The sequence below is a fragment of the Tamandua tetradactyla genome, chromosome 21, assembly GCF_023851605.1.
Source record: "Tamandua tetradactyla isolate mTamTet1 chromosome 21, mTamTet1.pri, whole genome shotgun sequence".
NCBI classification, from domain to species: Eukaryota; Metazoa; Chordata; class Mammalia; order Pilosa; family Myrmecophagidae; genus Tamandua; species Tamandua tetradactyla.
This window is the reverse complement of record NC_135347.1, coordinates 55484252-55503674: the sequence shown is the minus strand read 5'-3', so window position 1 is coordinate 55503674 and position 19423 is coordinate 55484252. Positions and strand designations below refer to the sequence as shown.

At 41.2% G+C, this 19423-nt stretch overlaps 1 long non-coding RNA gene across 4 annotated transcripts; it reads right to left on the bottom strand.

Moving 5' to 3' along the window:
* Positions 1-249: 249 nt before the first annotated feature.
* On the bottom strand, positions 250-18886 carry LOC143665679 (uncharacterized). 4 transcript variants are annotated; one of them, XR_013167168.1, is made up of 5 exons: positions 17894-18886; positions 17167-17772; positions 16785-17037; positions 16472-16590; positions 250-1733 (listed from the first exon to the last, which is right to left on the bottom strand). It is a non-coding gene; the product is annotated as an uncharacterized LOC143665679 (long non-coding RNA). The 4 variants fall into 4 exon arrangements; XR_013167169.1 differs by lacking the exon at positions 250-1733 and adding an exon at positions 13048-14463; XR_013167170.1 differs by lacking the exon at positions 250-1733 and adding an exon at positions 13048-14460.
* Between the last annotated feature and the right edge of the window lie 537 nt (positions 18887-19423).

The window sequence follows — 19423 nt, the reverse complement described above, 5'->3', positions numbered from 1 at the left end:
AAGGGAGGGGTAAGGGGTATGGTATGTATAATTTTTTTTTTCTGTTTTAATTTTATTTTTCTGTTGTCTTTTTATTTCTTTTTCTGAGCTGATGCAAATGTTCTAAGAAATGATCATGATGATGAATATGCAGCTATGTGATGATATTGTGAATTACTGATTATATATATAGAATGGAATGATCACATATTAAGAATGTTTGTGTTTCTTTCCTGTAAATTTTTTTTTTAATTTAAAAATTAATAAAAAATTTTTTTTAAAAAAAAGAAGCAAAACTTGGGTTCTTGGGGCAGAGAGGGTGGGGAGGCAGGAGATGGAGAGTCAGGAGCCAGGGTCTCGGGGAGGGTGAACTTCAGGAGGGCTGTGCTATTCCAGAGCTGCCACCAGCAGACTTGACCTCTCGTTCTTGGTTTATTCCAGTCTATAGCCGTGCTTCTCAAACATTTCACATGCTGTGATGACTAATTTTGCGTGACAGCCTGCCTAGGTTATGATGTCCAGTTGTTTTGTCAAGCAAGCACTGGCCTGTGAGGATATTTCATGGCTTTAAATCATCAGTGATGTGATTGTACCAATGGATGATTGCATCCACAATTAACCTAGGAGATCGCCTTCAACACTGAAAGAAGTCTCCTGCAATTACTTAAAGGCCTGAAAAGGAGAACTGATGATTTCAGCCATCAGAAGGAAGAATTTCCATCTTTATTTCAGCCAGTGAGCTTTTCCCGGGAAATTCATTGATAACCTTCATCAGAGTTTCCAGCTTGCAGCCTGCGCTATGGAATTTAGACTTGTTACTCCATAGTTACATGAGTCAATTCCTATAATAAATCTTATACTATTAATATATATAATCGCATATACTATATACATCTTGTTGGTTCTCTGGAGATCCCTGACTAATACATATACATATTCCTTTTTGAGAAAACTTAAAATCTCACACCCTCTTTTAACATCTCAGAAATAACAAAATAAATTATTTTGTGCCAAAAAATAAAACAAAGCAATTCCTAATGAAACATCTTTTTTAACTAGACTCCAAAGGTTCTGTGCCTCTCCCCCGCCAACCTCTATTCCCAACCCGATTGGTAACCACTATTGCACAGAAAACTAAGCAGAGGTGTCATATAGAAGCTCAGCCTGAGTGAGAGGTTCCCTTCAAGCGGCTCTGTTTGGGCTGCAGCCTCCTTGGCTCTCAGAACTTCCTGAGCTCCCATGTTGGAGCAGCTCAGCCTCGGCTCCATCTGAATTTTGGAGGTGGCAGCATGAGGCAGCACGTCTGCCCGCAAAGCTCTGTCTGCTTTACTCATGCCCCTGCTGCCCTCCTTGCCCCACTGATCCACAGTAGGCAGGGTGGGAAGGACCCCCTGGGCTGCCAGTTACACACAGGGGCTCCCAGGCCCTCCCCCTGGAGACTCTCGTTCCATAGTTCTGGAGCTGATATCCAGAATCTATGTTTACCGACTGTACCAGGTGATCCTTATGACCAAGCAAGTTTGGCAACCACACAAAGACTGTCTGCTCTGTTGGCAGCTGCGGCTGCCACCATAATGGAAGGAGGGGTTTGTGGCACAGGAGATGCCCAAGCCTCTTCAGGGGCAGGACAAGTGGGACTCCAGAAGCTTCAGCACAGCAGAGAGGAGTGGGGTAAGCCTGGGTCCACGGGGGCTCCTGGAGCCTGGAGCTCAGTCACAGGAAGCCACGAGGCCCTGGCTCCTTCCAGGGGACACCTGAAAGACAAGATTCAGACAATGAAGACAGATAAACTCCACCCTGGGAAGGTTTGCTCAGCCTTTCTTGTGAAGGGAGTTCGAAGTTGAAGCCATTTCAGTAAACCTCAGGAGACACCTGAACTCCATGGCCTGGCTGTTTTGAGCTTGTTCAACTCTGGGGCCTAGAAGAACTCAAAGGTAAGGTCTGATTGTCCCTAGTAATCTATAAAACTGGGAGAGAGTCAGAAAGGGACTCCAGGAACTAGGCAGGTGGTAGAAAAACATTTTGCATTTTGTGTATGTGTAGTGACACCTCATTCTTCAGCAACATGGGAAAAAAACTTGTTTCAAATACATGAATATTCCAGAATTGAGTCTCATCTTTCTTGTGTTAGTTCAGATTCTGTCAGAGGCAGATTTTAGTAAAAATAGTTTATTTGGGGCATGCAGGGAGCATCTCTAGGGCAGTGGAGAAATAATAGAGGAAGGGAGGGCAGCCAGTGAAGGGAACACCTTTAAGCCCCTTACCACAGTGGGGCTGGAGCTTAATCCAGTGTTTTCATACACCACACCTGAGAGTTTTTGGTTTGCAGCTGCTCCCAGAGATGGGTAGGGGATGTTAATTCCCCAGCACTTTTGAATAGCGTGGGGAGAATACATTTAGTAGTGTAGTCTTTCCTGGGTTCAGGAAAAGCTCTCAGGTTCAGGGATGTAGATGCAAACCAGGGGAAGTCAGCCAGAAGACAAAGAAGAAGTGATAATCTGGTTTGCTAGCTGCTGGAATGAGATATACCAGAAACAGAACACCTTTTATAAATGGAATTTAATAAGCTGCAAGTTTATAGTTCTAAGAGATAAAAATGTCTCAATTAAAGCAAGTCTATAAAAATATCCAAATTAAGGCACCAACACTCAAGAAAGGTTACCTTCACTCAAGAAAGGCTAATGAAGTTCAGGGTTTCTCTCTCAACTGGAAAGGAACATGGTGAACATGGAGTCTGCTAGCTTTTTCTCCAGGCTTAATGTTTCATGAAGCTCTCCCAGGGGTGTATTCTTTCATCTCCAAAGGTTTCTGGCTGCGTGGGCTCTCCTGGTTCTCATGGCTCTAAAAAGGGACTTTCTCCAAAATATTTCCTTTTTTAAAGGATTCCAGTAAACTAATCAAGACCCACCTGGAACGGGTGGAGTCATAGCTCCAGCTAATCAAATTAATACCCAGAATTGGGTGTATCACATCTCCATGGAGATAATTTAATCAAAAGATTCCAACCAGTTCATCCTCCAGAGCAGTTAGTAAATAATCAGGAACAGTAAAGAACAACTACTGGGGCCACATCAGTGACCAGACACACAGTGTACCCCAGTCTGGGCCAGCTGGACCAGCTGCGAGACCCACCAGAACTGTGAGTTACCCAGGCCATGGCAGGCCAGTGCCCCTCCTCTACAGGCTGCTTCCCAGAGGGGAAGGGAAAGGGACTTTACCAGCAGTAGGGGCTGAGCACAACAAAATTCCAATTGTGGAATTAATTCACAAATTCTGACTACTAAAAATAGGCCTCCAGCTCAGTCAAACCTTGAGTAAAAGCAGAGGTTGCTGGGTTTTGCACCAGCGCAGAGGGGGCAGGGCTGACAAAAAAAGGAAAAAAGAAAAAAAAAGGGTTTTTTTGGATCTGAAAAGGTCTGGGCCCTGAAGGAAAGGAGGGGGCACATAGGACCTGGAGATACACAGAGCAACGTACCAAGTTAAGCTCTTGATTGGCAAACCTGAGGAATGGGGTCCTGCTCTGAAAAGGGTTTTTCTTTTTCCATTTTGTGGCTGTGTTTCTATGGATTGATTACTGTTTGGATACAGCTGCAAGGCTTCTCGGGCTCCACTGCCCCAGGTATAGGCAGAATTGAGCTTGTTTGAGGGCTTGTCTGGAGCCTGTACCTTTCCCAGGAGGGACTGGGGCCCAGCTTAGGTGGAATCCCTCCCTCAAGGAGTTCAGACCCCAGGGCGTAGAAAAGTGAAGCGATTAAAGTCAGCCTACAACCTCTCCTCTGTCTCCACCACGCCCCCAGCAGGGAGAGTCTGCTGAAGTTAAATGTACCACATCACCTTATGCTGGTGGAACCTTCAGGCAGAAAAGTACCACATACTGGGCAGGATAGGAAAAACACAAAGTCCAGAGACTTCATAGGAAAGCCTTTCAATCTGCTGGATCTCACCCTCAGGGAAAACTGATGCAGGTGACTCTTTCCTCCTGAGAGAAGACCAGTTTGGTCTGGGAAAATCTGATTGGGGTCTATAAAACCTAAGGAGACCCTCCTAAGGGGTGGGGGAAAGGCACCATACAGGCAGGGCAAGAAAAAAAAAAACAAGAACTGAAAAATTCTGATCTATTAAACAAAACCTAAGCTACAGGACTACAATAAGCTGAACTGAATGTCAAAGAACAGATAGACAACAAAGTCATCCAGCAAGAAAATCCTAGGGAAAAAAAAGTGAAAATAATTTCCAGAATAAACTAATGAAGGTAATTAAATGCCTAGATTCCAGCAAAAAATAACAAATCATACTAGGAAAATTGAAGAAATGGCCCAGTCAAAGGAACAAACCAACAATTCAAATGAAATACAGGAGTTGAAACAATTAATTCAGAATGTTCAAACAGACATGGAAAACCTCATTAAAAATCAAATCAATGAATTGAGGGAGGATATAAAGAAGGCAAGGAATGATCGAACAGAAGAAATTGAAAGTTTGAAAAACAAATCATGGAACTTATGGGAATGAAAGGCACAGTAGAAGAGATAAAAAAACAAAGGAAACTTACAATGTCAGATTTCAAGAGGCAGAAGATAGGATTAGTGAACTTTAGGATGGGACATCTGAAATCTGACAAGCAAAAGAAAATGTAGGGAAAAGAATGGAAAAATATGAGGAGGGACTCAGGGAATTGAATGACAACATGAAGTGCACAAATATACGTGCTGTGGGTGTCCCAGAAGAAGAAGAGAAGGGAAAAGGAGGAGAAAAACTAGTGGAGGAAATTATCATTGAAAAATTTCCCAACTCTTATGAAAGACTTAAAATTACAGATCCAAGAAGTGCAGCATACCCCAACAAGAATAGATCCAAATAGACATACTCCAAGACACTTCCTAATCAGAATGTCAGATGGCAAAGAGAAAGAGAGAATCTTGAAAGCAGCAAGAGAAAAACAATCCATCATTTACAAGGGAAGCCCAATAAGACTATACATAGATTTCTCAGCAGAAACCTTGGAGGTGAGAAGACAGTGGGATGATATATTTAAGATATTAAAAGAGAAAAACTGCCAACCAAGAATTTTATATCCAGCAAACTGTCCTTCAAAAATGAGGGGGAAATTAAAACATTTGCAGACAAAAATTCACGGAGAGAATTTGTCACCAAGAGACTGGCTCTGCAAAAAATACTAAAGGGGGCACTAGAGACAGATAAGAAAAGACAGGAGAGAGAGGTGTGGAGAAGAGTATAGAAATGAAGAATATCAGTAAAGGAAAAAAGAAGAAAAATTAGATATGACATATAAAATCCAAAAGTCAAAATGGTAGAAGTAAGTACTGCCCATACAGTAATAACACTAAATGTTAATGGATTAAACTCCCCAATCAAAAGACACAGACTGGCAGAATGGATTAAAAAACAGGACCCATCTATATGCTGTATACAGGAAACACATCTTAGACCCAAGGATAAATATAGGTTGGAAGTGAAAGGTTGTGAAAAGATATTTCATGCAAATAACAATCAGAAAAGAGCAGGAGCAGCTGTACTAATAGCCAACAAATTAGACTTCAAATGTAAAACAGTTAAAAGAGACAAAGAAGGATGCTATGTATTAACAAAAGGAACAATTCCTCAAACAGACATAACAACAATCATAAATATTTATGCACTGAGCCAGAATGCTCCAAAATACATGAGGCAAGTACTGAAAAGAGAAATGGACACATCTACCATAATAGTTGGAGACTTCAATTCCCCACTCTCCTCAATGGACAGAACATCTGGACAGAGGATCAATAAAGACACAGAGAATCTGAATAATACAATAAATCAGCTAGACTTAACAGACATCTATAGAACATTACACCCCACAACAGCAGGATACACCTTTTTCTCAAGTGCTCATGGATCATTCTCAAGGATAGACCATAAGCTGGGTCACAAAGCAAGTCTCAATAAGTTTAAAAAGATTGAAATCGGAAGGGTATCCAAGATGGCGTCTTAGTAAGGTACATGCGTCTTAGTTCCTCCGACTCCAAATCAACTAATAGGTGAACAGAAACAGTACAGAACAGCTCCCGGGGCTACAGCAGGGAATGGACACACAGCATAACCAAGTCTGGGCTGGCTAGTCTGACTGTGAAACTCGGCTGCGGTGAGTGAGATCCCCGAGCGGCGGGCGATTTCCCGAGCAGCCGCAGCTGCGGCGGTCCGAGCTAATCCCTCCCTCCTTCCCGGGCTGGCTGAGAGACGCGGAGAGACAAGCTTCCCAGCCAAGGCGGCGGCGGCGGCCGGCGCCACACTTTTGCGGGCGGCTTCGAGTCTCGGCTTCGAGTCCGCGACTACAAGTCTCGGATCAGAGGGCTATCCAAAGTCTGGGCTGGCAAGTCTGACTGCGAGACTTGGCTGCGGCGAGACCCCCGAGCGGCCACAGCTGCGGCGGTCTGAGCTAATCCCTCCCTCCTTCCCGGGCTGGCTGAGAGACTCAGAGAGACAAGCTTCCCAGCCAAGGCGACCGGCGCCACACATTTGCGGGCGGCTGCGAGTCTCGGCTTCGAGTCCGCGACTACGAGTCTCGGATCAGAGGGCTATCCAAAGTCTGGGCTGGCAAGTCTGACTGCGAGACTTGGCTGCGGCGAGACCCCCGAGCGGCCGCAGCTGCGGTGGTCCGAGCTAATCCCTCCCTCCTTCCCGGGTCGGCTGAGAGTATCGGAGAAGCAAGTTTCCCAAGCCGAGGCAGGCGGCGCCCTTCTTTTGCGGGTGGCTTTGAGTCTCGGCTTTGAGTCCGCGGCTACGAGTCTCGGATCAGAGGGCTATCCAAAGTCTGGGCTGGCTAGACTGACTGCGAGACTCGGCTGCAGTGAGACCCCCGAGCGGCGTGCGATTTCCCGATCAGCGGCAGCTGCGGTGGTCCGAGTTACTCCCTCCCCCCTTTCTGGGCCGGCTGAGAGTATTGGAGAAGCAAGTTTCCCAAGCCGAGGCAGGTGGCACCCCTCTTTTGCGGGTGGCTTCGAGTCTCTGCTTCGAGTCCGCGGATACGAGTCTCAGATAGGAGGGCTATCCAAGCCGTGGAAGCCCCCCCCCCCCACGGGAGGCTTCCTGGTCCGGTGGGGAATCCCCCAGGCCCACTGTGGCCCGCAACCAGCCACAGGGTCCCCTCAAGCTGCGGCAGCTGACTCCCCAACCACGCGTGGCCCCTGAACCAACGGAGAGAATTGGATCCGAAATCCCCAGGCCACGGAGATCAGTGACTGGGGGAGACCCATTCCAAACACTTGAGACAAACGTGTGCCACGTGCGCCACGTACTGGGCAAGATAAGAAAAACAGATCCCAGAGATTTCACAGAAAAATCTTACAACCTTGCTGGGTCCAACACCCAGAGAAATCTGAATAAATGCCCAGACGCCAGCAGCAGAAGATAACTGTCCACGCTCAAAAGATTGAGAATATGGCCCAGTCAAAGGAACAAACCAATAGCTCAAATGAGATACAAGAGCTGAGACAACTAATCCTGAATATACGAACAGAAATGGAAAACCTCTTCAAAAATGAAATCGATAAATTGAGGGAGGACATGAAGAGGACATGGGCTGAACATAAAGAAGAAATAGAAAAACTGAAAAAACAAATCGCAGAACTTATGGAAGTGAAGGATAAAGTAGCAAACATAGAAAAAATAATGGATAGCTACAATGATAGATTTAAAGAGACAGAAGATAGAATTAGTGATTTGGAGGATGGAACATCTGAATTCCAAAAAGAAACAGAAACTATTGGGAAAAGAATGGAAAAATTTGAACAGGGTATCAGGGAACTCAAGGACAATATGAACCACACAAATATATGTGTTGTGGGTGTCCCAGAAGGAGAAGAGAAGGGAAAAGGAGGAGAAAAACTAATGGAAGAAATTATCACTGAAAATTTCCCAACTCTTATGAAAGACCTAAAATTACAGATCCAAGAAGTGCAGCGCACCCCAAAAAGATTAGACCCAAATAGGCGTTCTCCAAGACACTTACTAGTTAGAATGTCAGAGGTCAAATAGAAAGAGAGGATCTTGAAAGCAGCAAGAGAAAAATAATCCATCACATACAAGGGAAACCCAATAAGACTATGTGTAGGTTTCTCAGCAGAAACCATGGAAGCTAGAAGACAGTGGGATGATATATTTAAAATACTAAAAGAGAAAAACTGCCAACCAAGACTCCTATATCCAGCAAAATTATCCTTCAAAAATGAGGGAGAAATTAAAACATTCTCAGACAAAAAGTCACTGAAAGAATTTGTGACCAAGAGACCAGCTCTGCAAGAAATACTAAAGGGAGCACTAGAGTCAGAACCGAAAAGACAGAAGAGAGAGATATGGAAACGAGTGTAGAAAGAAGGAAAATCAGATATGATATATATAATACAAAAGGCAAAATGTTAGAGGAAGATATTATCCAAACAGTAATAACACTAAATGTCAATGGACTGAATTCCCCAATCAAAAGACATAGATTGGCAGAATGGATTAAAAAACAGGATCCTTCTATATGCTGTCTACAGGAAACACATCTTAGACCCAAAGATAAACATAGGTTGAAAGTGAAAGGTTGGGAAAAGATATTTCATGCAAATAACAACCAGAAAAGAGCAGGAGTGGCTATACTAATATCCAACAAGTTAGACTTCAAATGTAAAACAGTTAAAAGAGACAAAGAAGGACACTATATACTAATAAAAGGAACAATTAAACAAGAAGACATAACAATCATAAATATTTACGCACCGAACCAGAATGCCCCAAAATACGTGAGGAATACACTGCAAACACTGAAAAGGGAAATAGACTCATATACTATAATAGTTGGAGACTTCAACTCACCACTCTCATCAAGGGACAGAACATCTAGACAGAAGATCAACAAAGAAATAGAGAATCTGAATATTACTATAAATGAACTAGACTTAATAGACATTTATAGGACATTACATCCCACAACAGCAGGATACACCTTTTTCTCAAGTGCTCATGGATCATTCTCAAAAATAGACCATATTCTGGGTCACAAAGCAAGTCTTAACAAATTTAAAAAGATTGAAATCATACACAACACTTTCTCGGACCATAAAGGAATGATGTTGGAAATCAATAATAGGCAGAGTGCCAGAAAATTCACAAATACGTGGAGGCTCAACAACACACTCCTAAACAACGAGTGGGTCAAAGAAGAAATTGCTAGAGAAATTAGCAAATACCTCGAGGTGAATGAAAATGAAAACACAACATATCAAAACTTATGGGACACAGCAAAGGCAGTGCTAAGAGGGAAATTTATTGCTCTAAATGCCTATATCAGAAAAGAAGAAAAGGCAAAAATTCAGGAATTAACTATCCATTTGGAAGAACTGGAGAAAGAACAGCAAGCTAACCCCAAAGCAAGCAAAAGGAAAGAAATAACAAAGATTAGAGCACAAATAAATGAAATTGAAAACATGAAAACAATAGAGAAAATCAATAAGGCCAGAAGTTGGTTCTATGAGAAAATCAATAAGATTGATGGGCCCTTAGCAAGATTGACAAAAAGAAGAAGAGAGAGGATGCAAATAAATAAGATCAGAAATGGAAGAGGAGACATAACTACTGACCTCACAGAAATAAAGGAGGTAATAACAGGATACTATGAACAACTTTACGCTAATAAATACAACAATTTAGAGGAAATGGACGGGTTCCTGGAAAGACATGAACAACCAACTTTGACTCAAGAAGAGATAGATGACCTCAACAAACCAATCACAAGTAAAGAAATTGAAGCAGTCATTCAAAAGCTTCCTAAAAAGAAAAGTCCAGGACCAGACGGCTTCACATGTGAATTCTATCAAACATTCCAGAAAGAATTAGTACCAACTCTCCTCAAACTCTTCAAAAAAATCGAAGTGGAGGGAAAACTACCTAATTCATTCTATGAAGCCAACATTACCCTCATACCAAAACCAGGCAAAGATATTACAAGAAAAGAAAACTACAGACCAATCTCTCTAATGAATATAGATGCAAAAATCCTCAATAAAATTCTAGCAAATCATATCCAACAACACATTAAAAGAATTATACGTCATGACCAAGTAGGATTCATCCCAGGTATGCAAGGATGGTTCAACATAAGAAAATCAATTAATGTAATACACCATATCAACAAATCAAAGCAGAAAAATCACATGATCATCTCAATTGATGCAGAGAAGGCATTTGACAAGATTCAACATCCTTTCCTGTTGAAAACACTTCAAAGGATAGGAATACAAGGGAACTTCCTTAAAATGATAGAGGGAATATATGAAAAACCCACAGCTAATATCATCCTTAATGGGGAAAAATTGAAAACGTTCCCCCTAAGATCAGGAACAAGACAAGGATGTCCACTATCACCACTATTATTCAACATTGTGTTAGAGGTTCTAGCCAGAGCAATTAGACAAGAAAAAGAAATACAAGGCATCAAAATTGGAAAGGAAGAAGTAAAACTATCACTGTTTGCAGACAATATGATACTATACGTCGAAAACCCGGAAAAATCCACAACAAAACTACTAGAGCTAATAAATGAGTACAGCAAAGTAGCAGGTTACAAGATCAACATTCAAAAATCTGTAGCATTTCTATACACTAGCAATGAACAAGCGGAGGGGGAAATCAAGAAACGAATCCCATTTACAATTGCAACTAAAAGAATAAAATACCTAGGAATAAATTTAACTAAAGAGACAAAAAACCTATATAAAGAAAACTACAAAAAACTGCTAAAAGAAATCACAGAAGACCTAAATAGATGGAAGGGCATACCGTGTTCATGGATTGGAAGACTAAATATAGTTAAGATGTCAATCCTACCTAAATTGATTTACAGATTCAATGCAATACCAATCAAAATCCCAACAACTTATTTTTCAGAAATAGAAAAACCAATAAGCAAATTTATCTGGAAGGGCAGGGTGCCCCGAATTGCTAAAAACATCTTGAGGAAAAAAAATGAAGCTGGAGGTCTCGCGCTGCCTGACTTTAAGGCATATTATGAAGCCACAGTGGTCAAAACAGCATGGTATTGGCATAAAGATAGATATATCGACCAATGGAATCGAATAGAGTGCTCAGATATAGACCCTCTCATCTATGGACATTTGATCTTTGATAAGGCAGTCAAGCCAACTCACCTGGGACAGAGCAGTCTCTTCAATAAATGGTGCCTAGAGAACTGGATATCCATATGCAAAAGAATGAAAGAAGACCCATCTCTCACACCGTATACAAAAGTTAACTCAAAATGGATCAAAGATCTAAACATTAGGTCTAAGACCATAAAACAGTTAGAGGAAAATGTAGGGAGATATCTTATGGATCTTACAACTGGAGGCGGTTTTATGGACCTTAAACCTAAAGCAAGAGCACTGAAGAAGGAAATAAATAAATGGGAACTCCTCAAAATTAAACACTTTTGTGCATCAAAGAACTTCATCAAGAAAGTAGAAAGACAGCCTTCACAATGGGAGACAATATTTGGAAATGATATATCAGATAAAGGTCTAGTATCCAGAATTTATAAAGAGATTGTTCATCTCAACAACAAAAAGACAGCCAACCCAATTACAAAATGGGAAAAAGACTTGAACAGACACCTCTCAGAAGAGGAAATATGGATGGCCAAGAGGCACATGAAGAGATGCTCAATGTCCCTGGCCATTAGAGAAATGCAAATCAAAACCACAATGAGATATCATCTCACACCCACCAGAATGGCCATTATCAACAAAACAGAAAATGACAAGTGCTGGAGAGGATGCGGAGAAAGAGGCACACTTATCCACTGTTGGTGGGAATGTCAAAGGGTGCAACCACTGTGGAAGGCAGTTTGGCGGTTCCTCAAAAAGCTGAATATAGAATTGCCATACGACCCAGCAATACCATTGCTAGGAATCTACTCAAAGGACTTAAGGGCAAAGACACAAACGGACATTTGCACACCAATGTTTATAGCAGCATTATTTACAATTGCAAAGAGATGGAAACAGCCAAAATCTCCATCAACAGAAGAGTGGCTAAACAAACTGTGGTATATACATACGATGGAATATTATGCAGCTTTAAGACAAGATAAACTTATGAACCATGTAATAACATGGATGGACCTAGAGAATATTATGCTGAGTGAATCCAGCCAAAAACTAAAGGACAAATACTGTATGGTCCCACTGATGTGAACGGACATTCGAGAATAAACTTGAAATATGTCATTGGTAACAGAGTTCAGCAGGAGTTAGAAACAGGGTAAGACAATGGGTAATTGAAGCTGAAGGGATACAGACTGTGCAACAGGACTAGATACAAAAACTCAAAAATGGACAGCACAATAATACCTAATTGTAAAGTAATCATGTTAAAACACTGAATGAAGCTGCATCTGAGCTATAGGTTTTTGTTTTGTTTTGTTTTGTTTTGTTTTGATTTTACTATTATTACTTTTATTTTTTTCTCTATATTAACATTCTATATCTTTTTCGGTTATGTTGCTAGTTCTTCTAAACCAATGCAAATGTACTAAGAAATGATGATCATGCATCTATGTGATGATGTTAAGAATTAATGATTGCATGTGTAGAATGGTATGATCTCTAAATGTTGGGTTAATTTCTTTTTTTTCCGTTAATTAAAAAAAAAAAAAAAGAGAAGGGATAATTGGAGATGAAGGGATACAGACTGTACAACGGGACTGGATATAAAAACTCAGAAATGGACAGCACAATACTACCCAATTGTAATGCAATTATGTTAAAACACTGAATGAAGCTGCATGTGAGGTATAGGTTTTTTGTTTTTGTTTTTTTTGTTTTTTTTCTTTCTATTATTGTTTTAATTCTTATTCTGTTGTCTTTTTATTTCTTTTTCTAAATCGATGCAAATGTACTAAGAAATGATGAATATGCAACTATGTGATGTTATTAAGAATTACTGATTGTACATGTAGATTGGAATGATTTCTAATTGTTTTGTTAATTCTTTTTTTTAATTAATAAAAAAAAAGATATATATGGAGTTTGTTGTGAGTTTATTTTCACAGTTCTACTTTAGTCTGAACAAGGGACAGTGCATACAGAGCTACTCCTGGGAGCAGATCAAACTGAAATTCTCTCACCCTGACCAGTGCAAGAGTTACTGCAAGAAATCATTGCAGTTTAATCCCATGATCTTCCTAAGTGTCCCATTGAGATCATGCAAGACAATGGAACAAGGGAGGATGTGCAACAACTGTGCTCAAGGTCTAAGCAGACCTCTGAAAGGGCATGTCTCTCTTGGAGATCAGAATTGCCTCAAGACCTTGGAGGAAATACAGATTCTGAGAAGCCCACAATGGAAGCAAGTGGACCACTCTCTATTAACATCCACAGGGCACTTATAAGCTTGGTTTGAGAGCAGCAGAGTCAGTTAGGTAGGGGAAAAGGAAAACAGATGGATTACATCTGAGGGAATAATTTGGATATAAAGAAATAGAGCATAAAATATGTGGGAAAGTGTACAATGGGAAAGAAAACATGAAATTCACCACAAAGCTCGTGGTGTTGGAAGGAGCAGGAGTGAAATGGTGTCATTAGCCTAGTACCACAGTGTGAGAGTGACAGGTGTGCACTAGGCCATATGACCCAGCTCTCCCTGAAGAATTTACTTCCAAAATGCTGTGCTGTCCCTAAAATAGGCTAAAAACTCCCTTGATGGCAAAATTGGCCAAATATGGGAAGAATTGCTGTAAGGGAAGTAGCCAGGTGGAGCCCCTCATCCTCCACCTTCAGTGTCCAAAGCAGCTTAATGAATTTCAGATCAGCTCTGGTCATGGAGATCCCACACTGGGAGTGAGAATTTTGGGAAAGTCTTTCTGAGAATAGGGCAGGCACCGATCCAGGCAGGAGCAAGTGAGTCCACCCAGAAGTTTGTCACTTGGGACACTGTCTTCTCCACCAGGAAGTGCATCCCCAGAGTCTCTTGGAAGGGCAGATCCAGAGACACCTTTGCAACCACTTCTCCATCAGCCTTCCTGAGTTATCACTGGTATTCCTGACTTCTGGCCATCACTTGCCCTGTTTTACTCAGTTCTTAGCAATATGCCTGCTGGCCAACAGCTGCAGCCTCAAGCTACTGGGTCTAGTTCCTGGGCCTTGCCTTCCTCAGTCTGCAGCTTCCTCTCATTCTTGCTGAGCCCTGTGGATGAGCCTTGTTATTCAGTTCCAGGTGAAGTGGTTTGGGGTCAGGCAATGCAAGATGTGAGGCTCTGTTCCTGTCACCAACCGACTTGGTGGCAGCCAGGCCAGGCCGGGGACCTCAGGCCTCACTCTATACCCCATTCAGCCTCAGCAGCCTCATCCGCTGTCCTCCTGCTGTTTCCTCACTAAAATTTGGTCGCTGCTGATGCACAGAGGCAAAAGGACATCAGCATCCAACCATACACAAAGTACATTCCTGCTAGATAAACACATAATTGTGAAAAGCAAAACATAGAAATTAGCATAAAAGAGTAATTAAAGATACTAAGCGAGGAAATCAAAATTAAAACAAATCAGAAGGAAAACTTATCAGAGGAATATATTCTCCCTACATTCTGAACTCAAGGACGCTGTAGAAAAAAATCTGCTTGTTTACACTACTGTTCACTTCTCCACAGTAAATAATAATTTAGAGATCAGAGATTTGATAACCAGGACTAGTTACCAAAGGGGGATTGATTAATTGGTCTGGATAAGGCTAAAATCAGTAAAAAACCAGATAATACTTAAGTATGAGTTTCTTGCAGTCCAAATTTTGCATTGACGTTTTTTCTAATAAATTATTACCAACAGAACTCTTAATAAACTGTAAAATTTACAAAGTGTTTCATAAAACATTTGGCAGGAACACAAAACATACTATGAAGAAAATAAATCTATTGGAATAAATAAAATGAAGCCCAATTAAATGAAAAATTATGCCATCTTACTGAATGAGTAGACTTGTTGCATAAATGACATGCAGTTTCCATATCAATATGGGAATTTGAATTGTATGCATTAATAATGAATAATAGTTTTGGAACATTATTTAAATGTAGATGACATAGGTTTAATAACTCTTTTTTTGGGGGAGGGGACGGTGCATGGTCTGGGAACACATGGAAGGCAAAAATTCTCCCACTGAACCACCCACGAACCTATGAATTTTCATCTTAGTAAGAAAATAGGTACAAAAATTCAGCCCTTGAAAAATGAAGGATGAATTAAAACAGGACATTCATCAAAAATCAAAATGCCTGAGATAGATGAACGAAGTTGTTCACAAATACTGCTAAATGGAAAAAATGTGAAAGTACCAGTGAAACTGTTCAAATTTAAGAAACTAATGAAGCGGTTATAAGCTGGGTTGTGTGGAAAAGGATATGCATTTGCATAGTCAAAAAAGAACATTATTACATGATTTTACAGAAAGCAATGTAGCGATAGCACTAAAATTCTAAAATATACCAAACTGCAAATCTCACCGTTAGAAATTATTTCAAAGAGAGAAACATACAGAAAAAATATTGGCAGCTTTAAAGTCAATAATGACTGAAAAGGAGAAAGAAAATTACTTCCCTCTGATGGTAATATATAGAATAATAGGGTAAAACCATAGCATATATTAGACAGCCATCATAATGAAAGGGAGCAATAGCAGTTGAGAAAGAAAAGTGTCAAGTATTGTATTGGGAGAAATGCAAGTTGCATAGTAGCATACATAAAATGAGTCCATTTGGTTGAAATAATACAAATAATATATTTAAAGACATGCATATATACACATGTGTACAAAATAGAGTAGATAGCTAGATTTGGATATGTGAGTATGATTATTTAGGCATGAATTATAAGGTAGACTAGTTAGTAAATATTTATTATAAATTACCTTGGGTTCATTTGTGGGACAAGTCCAGGGAGTAGAGAGTCAGAGCATGCAGAAAAGACGGGACATAAAGAACATGGACATGTGCTCCCCAGTAGAGTTATTTATGAACATGTGTGAAGTGTACTGTAATAGTTCTGATTTATATAATACATGTATGAATAAGAATTTAAAAATTAAACAATTGAAATGATATTGTGGATGCCATATGTACTGAATTACAGGGAACCATGATTGATTGTTAAATGACGGATAGCAAATGGGGAGAGTTTGACCTGTATTTCCTAAAAGCCAACAAACAGAGATGAACATGTGTATCTGTAGTACATATAAATCTCCAAAAGGAAGAAAGTATGAAACAATACATGTGTGTTGTTAAAATTGCACATCTTGATGGAGGAGGTACAATTTACATGAGGGCATGGCTCTGCGTATTTCTTTATAAAAGTTTACAATGCTTGTAATGTGACAATGCAGTGTGTAAGTTAAATACCTATATATGTTAAAATGTATTAACAAATTTTGTTTGTTATTTTCTAAATAGGCAACAAAAATATACCTATAACATGGTGTACAAAGATTTTAATCCTTGGAAGAAGAGCATGTCCACAAACTGTATAAAAGGCCAGTGATCTCCTACTTCCTATTTGGAGTCAGTGACCTCTTCTGATCTCATACCTAGAAATGACAGAAAACAATTCTGAGTGTTAATGGACTTATTCTTGAAGTACATATTGCGTGTTTATGTCTAGAGATAAGGAAGTAGCTGAACACAATGGACAATTCACTAGGCAACATATGGGCCTCTACAGGACTCTTTCTCTCCTATGGTGCCTACACCTTCCACCCCATTGCTCCAGTTGAAAACTCACTCTTGGATACTGTAGCCTTTTTCACCAGACTGACCATAGAGGAAGTTAACTGAGAAGATGCAGCTATCAAGGAAAAAGCATATTTTGGCCAAAAGTCTTCAGGTTGTTGGAAGTCATGAGCCATCCTCTGCCCGTCTCCAACTGCAGTACATCAGTGCTTCATTGGCTTTTGTTTTTCTTGATGGTAGTGTATGGATGGATGTCATCTCATAGCCCCAACTTCACTCTGCTCACTGGAGCCATCACTATCTCTCTGAGAAATAAAAATAGGACACACTGTAAATGTTATGCGACAGGCCCTTATCCCCTTCCAGTGTCTCTGAAGGCTTCCCCATGCCACTCTAGGTCTCATCTCTGAAGTAGGTGGAAATGCCCCTGTCACCTTCAAGACTTCCAGGCCCAGGAACTTGATGCTGTGCATGTGACTAGCCTTTTTTCCTCATTACTGAATCTGGATCTGAATTTGCCCATCTCTTCCTCACATGTGATTGTCTAGTATGTTGTTGTCCTGTCCAGGTTTTGGAGATATTGTGCCTCTTTTATGCATTTACTCTCAGCTCAGGTTGTTCCAGGGAAGGATCTCAGGATCGTTGAGTTATAGAAGAGAAAAAATAAAAGGTCAAAGATATGAATAAAACCACAGAGTAAAGTCTGCTTAAAAGAAAATTGAAAAGTGTTTGTATATAGTCAAGGACATCTTTGCAGCAGTTATCCATGAGCTACTGGTTCTACACTTATTTAGAAAATATAACACTCAGTGGAATTTTTCTATACCAGCTGCTGCTTACACTCAAATCAAGAGGAAGCAATACATCATAAACCCAAATTCAGATTCTCTCGGCAACTACTGGGATGTTATGAACTCACCTTATTTCATGATGTCCTCCTGTCCTGTGCCAGTGCCCTCCTTCTTTTCACTGCCTAAATGTTGGTAGATTGTTTCCAGGCAGGCAGGATCCCCCACAGTCTGGCACTGCTTCTCTTCCTTCTGCATTAAAAATCTGTTATATCATCCTTCAGAAACACATTTCCCTTGGAGTCACCTAGGCTGTGACCCATTTCAGCCTCCCGTGTTCCAATAACATCCCATATCCTCCTTCCTGACTTACCATGCGGCTCACATGCAGAGCCTTGTAAAAGTCACTATCCAGATGAGGCTTCTGTCTTCTCCTGGCCTGGGGGGGACACTGAGCCTGAGTTGATGTCAGCTGTTCTGAGGCTTTTACAGTCCAGTTCCTTCTAGGGTGGTACTGCCCATGACATTGGGGTGGAGTAGAGGGATTACAATGGAAGGAGGGGAGCTTCTTAAAGAGGAGATGGATTGAAGTAACCTAAAGGGAAGTTTCCAGAGAAAAGCCCACATTTCCCAGCCCAAACCCCTTTCCCTGTCCAAGTCAGTGTGTTTTATGGTGTGTCTTTAAGCGCTTCCCCCTCTGCCCTTGAGGGTGTGCTGCTCTCCTTTTCTTCTGCTGGGCCTCTTGGCTCTGCAGCCCCACCAACTCCTGCTGCAGTTGCAACAGCTTTTGTTTCTGTTCTTCCAGCTTCTCCTGTAAGCGGCGACAGATTTCTTCCTTTCCTTTTATTTTCCTTTTTACATTCGCCTTCATGCAATGGTGGGCCATCTGGAGACACTGTCGACGAGGGCGCCTTTCTGAGTGGGCCCGCTGCCTCTCCAGCATCTCTTCATAGAAGACACGGCAGCTAAATCCCTCTTTGACGCCGTGCTCTGCATGCACCAGGAATGCCTCCCTGGTCGGGAACACCCTGCAACAGGCTACACAGCGGAAGCCGAGCTCTGTGGTGACTAGCCATTCTGGGGTTGCAGCCCGGGCACTCTCCTCCTCCTCCTCCAGATGGACAACAGGTTCAGGGATGGGTATTTCAGGTTGCTCCTGGAAGGGCTCCGGGGAGCTGAGCATGGACTCGGTGTTGGTTAGACTCGGGAGAGAGCCAGTGGTGCTCTCTTCAGAGAGCTCAGCCTCAAAGACCTGGGGATGTGTGTTTCCCACGGGTGAAAATGTGCTTTTGGTTTGCCACTCAACAGCTACACCCTTTACTGTGTGCACTCTGGTAAAATAGGCACACCTGACCCATTGGTGCCCAGAAGGCCCGACTGGTAGTCTGATGAATTGAGGTCTTCTCAGTTGAAGTTGAGGAAGAAGATCTCTCTGACACCCTTGGAATCTTACTGGGCCTGGAGTCTGGACTTCTTGATTTCTGTGTCGTAGGCTGCTTGGCACTCTCCTCTTCGGTCACAATATCTGAAAACAGAGTTATTTTTATGATCTGTTTGAATCGTGGGTGGACAGCAGTGAGCTCACACTTTTATCACAGAGATCACTTGAGACTTCTCCATCCTTACCTTCCTTGACACACTAATCTTGTCAGTTCTTTCTCCTTTCACAGGGCCTTTTACTTTGGAGACACTATGTGGGCAACTTATGTCCTGTGCACATTATATTATTAAGTATCACCTTATCACAAACATTTTTACTCTTCTAAAGCACTAATACATGTTGGGGTTCTATGTTTTCAATTGTAGATTCACCCTTAAAATTTTTTCTTTTATTTTTGGTTTTTAAATTCCAATTGATTTCTACTTTGAAATGTAGAAATTACCCCATGTGCCTGAACTTTCC